General features: G+C 33.9%; 1 protein-coding gene across 14 annotated transcripts in view; it reads left to right on the forward strand.

Moving 5' to 3' along the window:
* Positions 1 to 1,219: 1,219 nt before the first annotated feature.
* The window catches only part of LOC143258622 (uncharacterized), a 105,105-nt gene continuing 91,699 nt past the window's right edge, over positions 1,220 to 14,625 (forward strand). For 6 of the 14 annotated variants that reach the window (XR_013032424.1, XR_013032422.1, XR_013032425.1 and 3 more), the window contains exon 1: positions 1,224 to 1,359. The gene's annotated coding sequence lies outside the window, so the exon portion shown is untranslated. Of the gene's footprint in view, positions 1,360 to 1,876; positions 4,680 to 14,625 lie in introns of those variants that run through there. The other 8 variants (XR_013032434.1, XR_013032432.1, XR_013032426.1 and 5 more) reach the window with 4 other exon arrangements.

Raw genomic sequence — 14,625 nt, forward strand, 5'->3', positions numbered from 1 at the left:
TAAGTCTACGGACTTACAACGCTAAAATGAGCGGTTCGATTCCCCTTGGTGGGCTCAGCAGATAGCCCGGTGTGGCTTTGCTATAAGAAAATACACACACGCTTTTAAAAATTTAAGTTTTCTTGATTTAAGATGAAAATTGTAAATGTAATAATAAACACGTGCCTTTTACCTATTTTTATTTAAACTGAGATGTGTGTGTGTGTTTTCTTATAGCACAGCCACATTGGGCTATCTACTGAGCCCACCGAGGGAATTGAACCGTTGATTTTAGCCTTGTAAATCCGGAGACTTATCGCTGTGCTAGTGAGGGCGTTAAACTGGGGTACGTGCGCTTTAATATGAAGAAAAAAGTTATTATGTGATGTGAAACTTGTTTTACAGTCTTAGGCTTCATACAGAGAAGCGAGGTAGTTTGTTTGTTTGTTTTGAATTTCGCACAAAGCTACATGAGGGTAATCTACGCTAACCGTGCCTAATTTAGCTGTGTAAAACTAGAGGGAAGGCAGCTAATCACCACCACTCACCGCCATCTCTTGGGCTACTCTTTTACCAACGAATAGTGGGATTGACCGTAATTATAACGCCCCCACGGCTGAAAGGGCGAGCATGTTTGGTGTGACGGAGATTCGAACGCGGCACTTTAAAACTTTTATCTTCAGGATAACAAAACGCCTTCATTGGAAGTTTGGTAAAAGTTTTATTACTTCAGTTTCATGCACATTTGTTATTGTTCTATGTTTTCGTTCACAAATATCGTGGCCAGATTCCAAGTGTCTCTGGGTGCTCAGTATCTAGGAGTCCTAAGTTCAATATATTATGTACTTATACACATGTTATATTTTAGAAACTTTTTTGTAATGACCACTCCAGAACAACGCCTCATATTATTTGTTCTAATTGTTTCGTGGACTTCGATCCTTCATAAACCACGAAGCCACTCCGTGTGAATAACTTGAGAAGAATTAGCTACTTCGTTTTTAAGTGCACACACTGTTTATTCTTTACTGCAGTGTAGTAAAGTATACTAAACGTCCTGCTCAACCGAGCTCATTAAGGCTTAGCGGGTGCTGGCTTGGTCTACAGGCTGACGGCCTTCTACGTGGGGTGAGTGGTTTAATGACTCCAGCTCGGCGCCAAGCCTCAAGTTCCTCTTGAAAGGAAGGCCCACATTGCAATGCAGCACTAGCAGAAACAGCTGTGGGGTGGTAGAAGGTGTTGTATTCTTGTCAGGTTGACTTTCCCCTACAGTCTTGTCATGAGACCTCTCAGCAGTGCTTTCTTTTTAACCTTAGGGGACAGAAATGTTTAACGTTAGCATTCTAATTTGAAAATTTCAACTGTTTTCGCGTTGTGGAAGTAAGTATAAATTCATTTTCTATTTCTATGTGTGATAATAATCTACATTCAATGTGTACATTTATCTATAGGTATAAAATAAACAAACAGAAAGTAATTATCTCTCATTAAGTATGGAGAGTTACAGGGTGTAGAATTTAATTTTTTTGTTGCTGGTTAGATTTAAATGTTTAAAATTTTTATTTCACTTAGTTACAGTTAACGCGTAAAGAGCATCTTAATATTACCACTATTTAACTTAGTTGCAGTTAAAGCGTAAAAAGCATCTTAATATTACCACTATTTATAATTTTCGGTAAAAACATTGTCAGTGTAATTAAAATTATTTAACTATCCCTTAATTTAACTATGGGTTTTTAGCAAATTAGGGTGGGCGACGTACAAATGGATCCAGAAGATATCCATTCATCACCACACTACAGGACCTTTCTGGACAGTAAACACATCAATAATGCAGCCTTGACATATAGATAACTGCGAGCGCGGCACGGATTAGTGGTAAAACCCAAGCTATCTCTGTCTCAAGAGTCTTGACAAGTCTAAGCTAGTGATTGGTGGTGCGTTGGATTGTTTTACTGAAGTACTGGTAGTTTTTTCGATAAGTTATGGCTTTGATAGATAAAGCTGTTCTTGTGATCTACTTTTCCTTCTTATCGATTGTAGTGCTCCCCCCGCTAGCACAGTAGTAATTCCTAGAGTTTATAACGCTAAAATTCGAGGTTCGATCCTTCTAGTTTGTAAAGTACAGAGAATCTTTTATGCAGCATTGTGCATAAGTAGACAAATTTTATGCCGGCGTGACAAAGCAATTATATGATAAAAAACAAAACTCCTTTGATTACTTTTTGCAGGACTACTTATTAGCAAAACATCAGTATTAAGTATACTAAGTGGATTTTCTACTGAGAACTGTATGCACCGTGTGAACATTCTAATTCTTAATCACTAGTAACTGCGTTTTTGGGTAATACCAAACAGCGTTAACCTATATAACTATAATTTCTCTTTGGAGGGGGGAATGTTTTCTTATAACTTAGCCACATCGGGCTATCTGCTGAGCCTACCGAGGAGAATCGATCCCCTAATTTTAGCATTGTAAATCCGTAGACTTATCGCTGTACTAGCGGGGGCTCCATTTTGGAATAACGTTCAAACATTTTACGAATGACAATGTAATCTAGACGTCTTATAACAGAATATACTGAATAAACGTTTGTTAATACAAAATAGTGAACCTATAATAATAATACATTGACTTAAGGCTATCAACAATAAATACCTCAATATTAAGAACTCTGCGCTTGTTGTTGACTGGACTGGTGGCGCCTCTCTCTTAATACTTTGTAGCTTTCGTAATACTTGAACATATGAATGTTTGATTGTTCTTGAATTTCTCGCAGAGCTACACGAGGGATGCTGCGCTAGGCGTCCCTTATTTAGCAGTGTAAGACTAGAGGGAAGGCAGCTAGTCATCACCAACCACCGCCAACTCTTGGGCTACTTTTTTTACCAACGAATAGTGGGATTGACCGTAACATTACAACACCCCTACGGCTGAAAGGGCGAGCAGGTTTGGTACAACGGGGATTCGAACCTGCGGCCCTCAGATTACGAGTCAAGCGCCTTAACTACCTGGCCATGCCGGGCTATTTAGTTCGGACTTATGCTTGGTTGTAAGAAACTAGAAACACGAATTTGATATAAAGATTTCCATTAAAGATTATTCTTTACTATGTTCAGATTTGTAATGGTAAATATACATATATTTCAAAGCTTCAAATTTAATCTCGCATCATGTGAAGTAGTGGCACGATAAACTGCCATGTTCTCTATCAAGTAAGTCTTATAAATGCAGTTCAAAACAGCTGGTATTTTTGTTTTAGTAACTTTGACCGCAAATTATCTTAACTTTTCATAATTAAGATTTTAGTAGTGTCGTTCTTTATGTATGAGAACGCCAGTAACTTCTAAATGTCTGAGATCAGACCTAAATTTATCGTCACGGCTTCAAGCTCGAACAATATTTTTTTTTCCATGTTTCAACATATGTGCATTCTGACTGCTGGAAACATATAATAATTGGATAAAAATAATCAAACCTTTGCATTAAAGTAGCATAAAGAAGCTCTTATTAATTTATTTATTTTTATTTATTTGTTATATAACTTGATAAGATATGTGAATGATTAAAAATTCAAACTGCAATTCATATACCCATAGCCTGAAAATATCCGAATCTACTAGAATGTTTTGCTTCAATGTCGTTAGTTTGGTATTTTATGGACAAAATATAGTTGCAATTTCTGCGGTATGCTCTAAAATAATTTTGAAGAAAGCATTGATTTGTTTAACACTCTTACGAAAAGACGTTTCTAGTCCTGATTTCTCCAAGCCCGTTCCCCTGGCTGTGGTTTCGCTAGATAGTAGATAGGGACAGTGGGAATCTTGTTAATCCATTCATTAATGGATTTAAATGGCAATTTCATTTAAATACAAAATTATTAGCCTAATATTAATAACCTTTCAAGTTGCTCTGGGGCCTATTAGGCCCCACTTTTCGTAGGAGTGTTAAATCATCCAGAGAAAATAAGGCAGGTTATAATACCTTTGTGAATGCATGCATACATATAACTAAATACTGTGTTAAGTAATTTTACACCGTCAATAGATTTAGGCTTGTTGATGGAACGAGGCGAGGCTCTGTTAGAAACAAAAAATGAAATTAAGAGAAGATCGTGTAGAGTTACGCACCTTTCTTGCCCCAGGAATTTAAGGGCCGTGCAAAAAAATATAGTTGTATTTAATATTAGTGACAGTTTCCGCAAGACAACCTCAAAGAATGAAGGAAACGCAAACCACGTGTGATCAGCATGGCTGTCGAGTATCAGGCGACAACGCAGGGAACATCAGAACCGAAACCTCGCCGAGGCCTGTGGAGGGGCTTAGGAGGGCGAAAAATCTTTGTTTGGGGATAGAGTAAATCTGTCTAGCGCTGGCTGCACCCACAACGGTGACAAATGGCATATTTTAGATATCAAGTAACACTCGAAAGACTAGAGTGATGTTGAAGCTTGACGTTACAAAAACGAACCAGATGTTGAGAAATACAGAAGGAATTACAATATTGTTTTGTTTTATGTTATGTTGGTTAAGGAGAAGAAACGTGCAAGTAATTAACATCTAGAAGTTTAAACTCATAAACAACATAATCATTCATCTATATGTTAAGAAATGAACTTATGTTTAGAAAGCCAGTTTGCACGTGCAAGTCCACTCTTAATTCAACGGTCCAAAAATCAAGGTTAGGGGTCTGGGCAAAGGTTTGTCGTATCTTACTTCTCCTTCTATCCTATAAAACTGCATCAGCAGGCAAAGAATTTATTATAACGGCACTAGATATTTTATATTAAGATTAAACCTTTTTCAAAGCTGTAGCTTAGAATGCTATAACGAGAGAAATGTTAGTAAGCCACGTCGTCCTTTACGCATACCTACAAAGAAAATGTTTTACATAAAAGACCGAAAAAGTTTATTTCGTTACAGTGGTTATTTCACAGCTTTGCGTCCTACCTCTTCAGATAACTTCCCAATAATATTATATCATTTCTACTTTTTAGTGTGCTCTGTTTTTTTATCTGTGCTTTATTAATGCTAGAAGGTAATTCCACCATAGTTATTCACGTGAAGGCTAAATATATTGAAGGAATTGAGACATGTTATTGTGTTACAATTTCAGTCTCACATAGAAAACCAACAAGGAGATGTTTCGTATATCGGTATCTATTTGCTCTTCCATTAGAGATGTGCTGGAATTTTTCAACATTCCAGAAAAATATATAGTTACTGGGTAGTTTAGACAACTTAATAATAAAACTGCAGTATACAAACAATTGTTTTCCTGGGTAGTTTAGACAACTTAACGATAAAACTGCAGTAGACAAACAATTGTTTTCAATCGAAGCCAAAAGTTTCCACATCACCGACATTGCCTTCAGTGGCTAATAACATTTTAACGATAAACGAAAGCTTATATGTTGTATGGTACGAGCATATGATATTTGGCCAGAATTTCTGTGCTAACATTGCTGTTCACGTGCAAGATATTTTTGTAGATATACCAAGATGCACAGAATTTACGACCAAAGAAAATTCTTCCAGTCGTGAAGATGTTCATCTTATGAAACATGTATAGGTCAGAGGAATTCTGTTGTCCAATTTTAATCTCGTAATGAAAGCTTGTGTTGTTTCTTCATAATTATATTATCGTCAGAATCAAACTGGTATATGGATATTGTTGTTCTTTATGTTGATATTTTTGGTCACTCATTGTTTTAGATTTTGTTACATTCTTTACTTCTTGCTGCCATCAGTATTGTTACTCACTTCTGTGATGTAATTAGGTTGACTGTCCAAAGGTGTAGGTTGTTATTTTTTAACAATTAAAAAGTAATTGTTTTGTTAATTTTGTGATATTTTATGATGAAATACCCCAGAATGTGTCATGAAACGTCTCATCAATGGAAGGATGATATTTATCATCATTTCCAAGATGTTATTTTCTTGTATGTGTGTATGGTGTTAGTTGAAGACACGAATATTTATTTATCATGATTGGATTTGGGAATCTAGTTTCTATGAGAGAATCTACATTCAAGATTCTTATTCCATAGTGTCCTGCCAATGAATATTATGTTCCCGACTTATTAAATATATTGAAAGTTTTCAGTCAGTGAAATTATCTTGACACTAAGCTAATGTAATGAGCTGTACACTGCATTGCCGATTCAAATATTTCTGGTGTTTATATTTAACACGAGAGTAAACCGTCAGGTGCGGCTGGCTCTCGTACCACTTAAGATGTATACTTTAAGTTTTTTGTTTGAGATTGCATTAATCTGTTATAAGGCCCAGCATGGCCATGTGGTTAAGGCACTTGGCTCGTAATCCGAGGGTCGCTGGTTCGATTATTCGTCACACCAAACATTTCACGCCCTTTCAGCCGTGTGGGCATTACAATGTTACGGGCAATCCCATTATTCGTTGGTAAAAGAGTAGCCCAAGAGTTGGCAGTGGATGCCTTCTCTCTAGTCTTACACTGTTAAATTAGGGACGGCTGACGCAAATAGCCCTCATGTAGCTTTGCGCGAAACTCAAAACAAACCAAACCATCTGTTATGTTTATTCATTACATTTTTTACTTATATTGCCAGAACCAAAATTCTGTGATTATCGGGCCTTCCAAATACTGGGCGGTTACCAACATAAGTCTGAATCTTGTGTGGAATCACAGGTTTTATTTTTTGTTTGCTACGTTATTTAAAAGTAATATATCGTTGGCATCTTGCTATTTTAAAATGTAAGGTAAGAGTTAATATTTTTGTTTTCAATCTATCATAGTATCGATTTCATAGTGGTTTGTTATTGTTGATAAATAATTCGTTATAATTAAAACTAAACGTTAGTGTATTACTCGTATTAGGCCTAAATTACGAAACGAAAAGAGTTGTTGATGAATTGCAGTAAGACGAAAAAAGGTGATTTTGATTTTTTTTCAAGTGATTATGAATTTACGCTGTAGAGAAACATACAAGATAAAAAAACGACACATCTTCAATTTGAGAATTTTATGTGAAAAAGAACTAAAATCTAGTAAAATGTTCGACAGAGGACTGGATTATTTGTATTTCAACTTTTGAATTCAATTCTTCTGAAAACAGTTTGTTATCTAACGGTTTGATTTTCGCCACTACGCTAACATAACTTCATTTTAGAATTTTTAAACCCAATTTACAAAATTATATTCCCCAAACAAAAAAAGGAGAGAAAAACATTACAAATAGCAAAAAGTATCACCGATCTCCCCAATCTAATCTTGCTATAAAAGAAAGAAAGAAAAAGAAATCTGTGCCTTTTGTGAATTAAAAACTAATAAATACATTCAGATTGTTTTATGAGAGAAGATAGGGTAATAGTCGTTATGGACAAATTGATTATTGTAAAAATATGGGATAACTAGATAATGACTAAAACATTTATGTATATATATTCATATATGTACAAGAAATTGACTCTCACAGTTGAAAGTAAATTAAATCAAACAATATTGCGTCTGAAAAAAAAAATCAAAATATGCTTATGGATTTCTTCAATCTCCTGACGGATACCCAAAATATTGAAACCATTTCTTAGATATGGTTCTTTCTCTGTTATAAACAATGGAGCGTTTTATTTTATATTATGACATTTGATCTACATGAAATAATGGTTTCTTTAGACGTTGTTTCTCTTTTTACTTCAGTTTCGACAGTATTCAAGTGACAATTAAGATAACCAAGAATAGATAAAAAAAGAATCTTTACACGGAAAATCCTCCATGTATTTAGAATAATCCATTTTCTTCCGATGTAATAAATAATTATTTCAACAAACTTAAGGGAAAAAGTTGAAATTAAAGCTCTATGTTTCTCCATTCTTTTAAAGATTCCCTTCCCCATCAGGGACTCACCTGTAAAGCTTGATGACTTATGTGCTAAAAATTGGCGTTCAATACTTGTGATAGGTACAGAGTCCATTGTGTAGCTTGGCGCTCCTGTAAAATGTTATAAATGCTATACGTAGATGATGTCTTTGTTATTATTAACAAAAACATTCAAAAGTTTCTAAATCACATGAACTACACTAATCAGTTTATCACTTGATTACTTATCTTTTAAAACTGTTTTTGTAGGGCATAATATAGACGAAACTATTACAACCAAAACATTTAAAAAATCACAAGTTGTTGAGAAATATTTCCTTTCCATTCTCGTCATTCAAATCAGCACAAAAAACTTGTTACAAAGGTCTTAATACTAGGTTTAAAAACGTATGATTTTAATGGATAACCGGAAAATATACATTTAAAAGTGGATCTAATGAAAAATTTATTTGTATAATCAATTAGACTTACCGCTATTTTCACTTACTTATACAAGGGAACAAATATTCATACTACTTTCATTTAAGACACTTAAAAACATATTAGCTTATCAAAAAATTATATTCCCTACTGAAAATTGCACAGGTGCTGTTTACTGCATTCCTTGTAGTACATGTGGAGAAATGGTACGTACTTTTTATACGAGGTTAAAATAACACAAAATATGTTAAATATGGACAACAGATTGCCCTAATTTAACATGTTTTACAGGATTATAATCCTAATGGTTGGAAGAATGGTTTAATTATTGCAAGATATAATTACAACTTTGGTCGTAAATTCCATGAATCGTGGTGTATTTGTAAATACAATTTTTAGATCAAAAGTGATAGAAGCACAAACATCAAATACATAGTGCTCATAACATATAACAAGCGTTAAAATGTTAGCAGCCATTTAATAAAGCATCAGTGATGGAGTGTTTGAGTTTGTTTTAAAATATATGTTTGCCACTTGTTTTTTTAATCGAACCTGGTTTATCCAATAATTCAATTTCGCTCTTTTCTTTTTTAAATATTGGGTGTTTCTACACACCTTGTAGGTACATCCTCTAGCGAAGGTGACGGAAATTGTTTTCACCCCTGCGTGTGTTTGTTTGTATGTTGTCAATAAGTTTTTTCGAAAACAACTGAATTGATTTGGAGAGAAGTTGGAGGATCAAGTTCATGAAAATTCAAAATATATCCTATCTGTTAACATGGGAACTGAATGCTTTATAACTCAGTGAAAAATGATCGGATTTTGATAAAAATTGTTGAACTTATGTAGAATATCATTATTCCTCATTGTTCTTCGAAAATGGTCCGTTTTTATTAATAATGATGAAATATTTGGGCGCCAAGTACTAGTATGGCGGAGGTATACACTCAACTGAGCTCTGCTGCATTTTTTTTCTGTTTTATTATTAAAAAACTGCGAACAATTCATTATACATTATCATTGAAAATAAACATTATTTAATTTTCTTTGCTACCTTAAGCGATTATTGTAAGTGTAAAGACAAATCGTTTTACTGATGTATCATGTATAGATTAAATTTTCGAATTTTTTAACATGCCATTGTTATAAGCACGTGAACACGATCACGTTAATTCAGTTTGAGTAGTATATTTTTACGAATCAACTATTTATGATTCTTACCATTAAAAAAAATAGCTGAAGCGAAGCATAAATGAACAAATAGAAACTTATGTTGTAAAGCTAACAAAAGGTAACCGAAATTAAATATTTATGTACTTGCATCATAATTACAGATCATTTTTTGTTTTTAGAATTTTACATAAAGCTTCTCGAGGGCTATCTGCGCTAGTCGTCCCTAATTTAGCAGTGTAAGACTAGAGGGAAGGCAGCTAGTCATCACCACCCACCGCCAACTCTTAGGCTACTCTTTTACCAACGAATAGTGGGATTGACCGTAACATTATAACGCCACGACGGCTGAAAGAGCGAGTATGTTTGGTGCGACCGGGATTCGAACCCGCGATCGTCGGATTACGAGTCGCACGCCTTAACAGGCTTGGCCATGCCGGGTCCAATAATTATATATATAGATAAATGACACAAAAACATAACAACAATGAAAGTGTTCTAATTGTCCGCAATTTCTGAAATATTAGTTAACTGTAAGTTTTAAAGAAATTCACTGTAATAATTTCTTCGTGTGTTATATTGTATGAAGTATACACAAAACGGCAAAAGAAAATAGAGGCAATTTTAACCTAAGGTAGCCTCCTAGTGACATAGTGGTATGTCTGTGGACTTACAACGCTAGAAACTAGGTTTTGATACCCGTGATGGGCAGAGCAGATAGCCCATTGCATAGCTTTGTGCTTAACTTCAAACAAACAAACAAACAAACGAATTCAATTTAAATTAAAACCAAAACCAAACACTTCATTTATTACCAAGCACAGTCAGGTATAACACGACAGATAATGAATAGTATTTCGACCTGATAAAAATGCCTTGTACAACACTTTAAATATGTCACTTTTAATGTGTGCGAAAGATAAAATGCAACCATGTTAGATATAGCCTTTGTTTGTTTGTTTTGGAATTTCGCACAAAGCTACTCGAGGGCTATCTGTGCTAGCCGTCCCTAATTTAGCAGTGTAAGACTAGAGGGAAGGCAGCTATTCATCACCACCCACCGCCAACTCTTGGGCTACTCTTTTACAAACGAATAATGGGATTGATCGTAACATCAAAACGCCCCCACGGCTGGGAGGGCGAGCATGTTTGGTTTGGCGCGACTCCGGCGCGAACCCGTGACCCTCAGATTACGAAGCGCACGCCTTAACGCGCTAGGCCATGCCAGGCCCTTAGATATAGCCATATTTCAATTATTATTAATTATTTTTTCTTCTAATTGAAGGTACAGTGTGGTCCAAATTCTTATGTTAATGAAACGAGGAATTTTATTTTAATATATTTGAATGTAGATAACTGGGACTCGCTTGAAACTTAGTTTTGGAGTCTGTTGCTATTCTAAACCGAGCTATGGAAGTTTATCCGCTTTCACAGAAAGTGATGAAAATCGTTTTCTTCGAAATGTTATGTCCTTTACTTGTTTAATAACATTACTACGTGATCTCTTCGTCAGAAGTTTATCTGTGTCGACACTTCACTGTGCAATAGTAGGTACTTCACATATATGTATATAAGATGTTCTTCTTGATGTCATGCATTGTTTTACATATATTATACTTATAAAGTGCAGTTAACCATTTATATTTAGAGGGAGTGATATTATAAGTGTACATTTTTATTACTAAACAGTTTTGTCTAGAATGTTTTTTTATGGTTAAGCGAATGATTATACACCCCAACAGATCCCTCACTTATTTTAATGGCACTCACTGACAACGTCGAGTTAAATATAAAGAGAGAGAAAAAAAAAAAAAAGATTTATTGGGCTGATTTTCAGACACACCCGCCACTTGTGGGAAAACGTTCATTCACCCAAACAATCAGTGCTCTACTGTTCAAATATGTTAACATTTGACTAGCTCTTTAATCTGACCTAAAAAGGTCGAAAAGTTGTTCTGTACTTTATTTTTAATTAAAATTTTAATACACATGCCAGCCATCTTCACAATATAAAAAGAGGAGCATGTTGAATCTTGAGTACCTGTTAGCTTACGAAACGTAAATTAAAATAACAAATCTTGGAAGTACGAGTAATTGAACATACACGTAGTAGAATAAAATATAAGGATTTTGAGATCGTGTTAATATTCTTTACAAAGAATAAGCGACTACACTAGTCGCTGTATTATTGTTTTATTTATTTTCAGAGATAGTAGCAGCTGTTAGTAGTCCTAAGAATAATCCTTAATAAAGAAACTGTAAAAATATTCCAAGCATGCTTCACGAAATAAGCCATTTAAGTGTTATTGAACGATCTAACGACGTTAAGTGCAATAGAACAATATGAAAATGAAAAGCCTTTTCACTAACGGCTTATGCTTCAAATTCCAATTGCATGTGTGTGTGTAAGAATTACTATAATCACAGAGTTTAGAAAACGAGATCCCAAGGCACGTGACTGGCTAAGCCTTGACTTTCTTTTATGTTAGTACAGAAACAAGATAAATACGAAACATACAGAAGTTATTTACATTTCTCCACGAGCTTTTTTTCACTCTCCTCCTCTGGAATAAGAGGATATAACATGTCTTATTCAGGATTATTGTTTGACGATAATAAATTAAGATACCTAAAAAATAGGGGGGGGGGCAGTATCAGATTCTGCCCCTTCTTTACTTGTTTCGTAGTTTTTTTATGTTTTAATATTTCTGTTCATATTTTCTACGCATTCTCCGATGTCATGGAAGAATTTTATTCCACTTAAACCATTATTAAGTCTATTCAATATATTGCGTAGAATAATGCGTTATTAGTAACAGGTCTTATTTAAGTATTTATACGCGAATGGTTGAAGGTTGTTTATAGGGTATACTTAATTCTGTTTGGCATCAATAGACAATTCTCAGTTAGTTTTCTAGAAGCTTTTTCATTGATAAAGCTATTTTAGAGGATGGGTTTGAACAATTTTTAATATTTTTTTTTATTTAATTTGATGCATTTTTGACATCTTTCATACTTTTTTCCGTAAATAGCACTGAAGAGCGCTTGAATTGAAAAATTAAAGAAGTAAAGACAAAATTTACTTTATTTAACATCGTGAAAAATTGATGTATTTTTAAAAGCGGTTTAACTCGATTGAAAATGTTTATTTGTCGTGTGAAAGAAATGAAAAAGAATCAGAAAAGCTAGTGATGGTCTGAACCTACGAGGTGAAGAGACGACCTCTAGCGAGTCTTTTGTTGTTGTTTTTTTGGTACTTAAAAGCCAGAAGAGCAAGAAGAATGTAATAGAGAGTTTTCAGATGATGGTAGATACGTGTAAAACATCTTGACTAAATACTAACTAAAGAATGTTTAATGAGTTATTTTATTCTAAAGGAAAATACCACGAGTTTTAGAATGAGTTTTAGGCTGTAAAATCGTGAACAGTGGAACAAATTTGTTTTGAAATCAAACTTTTTATATAAAAGTGCTTATTATTTTGTATAAATATAAATAAATATTGATAAATATATCAATACCTAGATATAAAAGCAGTATTTGTCTCGCAATGTTTACAGAAACATTGTCAATTATAAAGTTTTATACACATGAGTGGCAAGCGAGACATTTAAAGTGGATTATTTTATCGTATAAAATATCAGAAATGCTTTATCTTAATGGAATAATCAGTAGACTCACGTTAAACGATCTCACATTACATAACAACTTGGTATGCCCTATAAAATTCAGTGGACACAATATTATACGTATTATATATACATGAACATTCATAATGTTCATAGATAATCTATAGTAAGATAGTTTTAATGATGACGTTATTGTCACATTGTTTCGTTAGTCTTACTGTTCAAAAGCATACTGCTCATATCAGTACATTTACAAACCTAAGTTAGCAAGCTACGTAAGTTTATAATAACAAAAATGCGTGCCCTATGTTCATTTTAATTCCCTTATTCGTTTAAGTGATAAATAAATAAAGTAACACTACATTGGCACTTTATGTAACGGACTGGCACTTTTTCAAATATTTTACGAGTTCCTGTATACTGAGTCAAACCTGCTTCTTAGGTGTAGTAATTTTAGAAAAAATGTTTGTGCTCATGTCTCATATGGTACTATGTAAAGGCATTTTACTGGGAGCTACTGGTAGTAGCACTTCAAAGTGATTATCAATGCCCTTTGTTCTTTTATGTATGTAATTAGTTCTGAGAATTTAATCCTTTTCTTAATTTATCCAGATGTTTATACTTTTTTTTCGATTTACACGCTTCATCACTTTTAACATTTCAGTAATATTTCGTCGTAAAACACATAATAACACTGTGTTCCCACTTCCTAAAGATTGAGCTTTCGTATTCATAGTTTTTCTGTTAGTCAACGATAATTACACGCACGAATAGCTGATTATTATTTACATGAATAAAACCCTTACTTACGCTTTTTTTTTGCCACGTTTTGAATACAACCACAAAGCCAGAATTCTACGTATTTACAAGTTATCCAGAAATTTTCTTCCACATATTATATTCCAAACCACTTAATATCTATTCTTTCAATTAAAATTGTATTTTCTCATAACCTCTTATAAATTAAACTTTAAGTTCTGTTTTCAAAGTATTTGTTTTCACTGAAAGATATTCTTCCAAGATCTGAACGATGCGGCTTCTTAGAATCTCTATTTCTTAAAATATCTTCAATGTTGTGAAACAAATTTTTATTGCGTCTGAATTTCTCTGCTTTTTTTAATTAGAATGTTTGCGCAAATCAGTCCGTAAGTTTAAACTGATAAGCTAGAAGGAGACATCTAGTCAACAGCACCCATCTCTAAAATTTGGGCTACTCTTATACGACAGAATAGTGGTATTTCACTAACACTGTTATAATAAAATATCTGTTTTAACGTTTGGAGGGCGATTTTAAAGCGATAGACTGTGTACCATGAACCTTCGATTCACACTCAAAATGCACTAACTCCTAGGTTACGTCCTGCCTCGTTTATCTTTTGACCATATGTATATATATATATATATACTTTAAAAGGATATCATTTGTGTAATAATACAAGATTATAAACACCGCTGATTCTTTTAAACAGAAATTACCGAAATCTGTTTCTAATGTTTTGGATCATCAACTTGTCGTTTCCACCTCCAATTAAAAGTAGAAAGAGACACAGGTAGAACAGCAGGCTAATGA

This window comes from Tachypleus tridentatus, chromosome 8 (genome assembly GCF_004210375.1).
Source record: "Tachypleus tridentatus isolate NWPU-2018 chromosome 8, ASM421037v1, whole genome shotgun sequence".
NCBI lineage: Eukaryota > Metazoa > Arthropoda > Merostomata > Xiphosura > Limulidae > Tachypleus > Tachypleus tridentatus.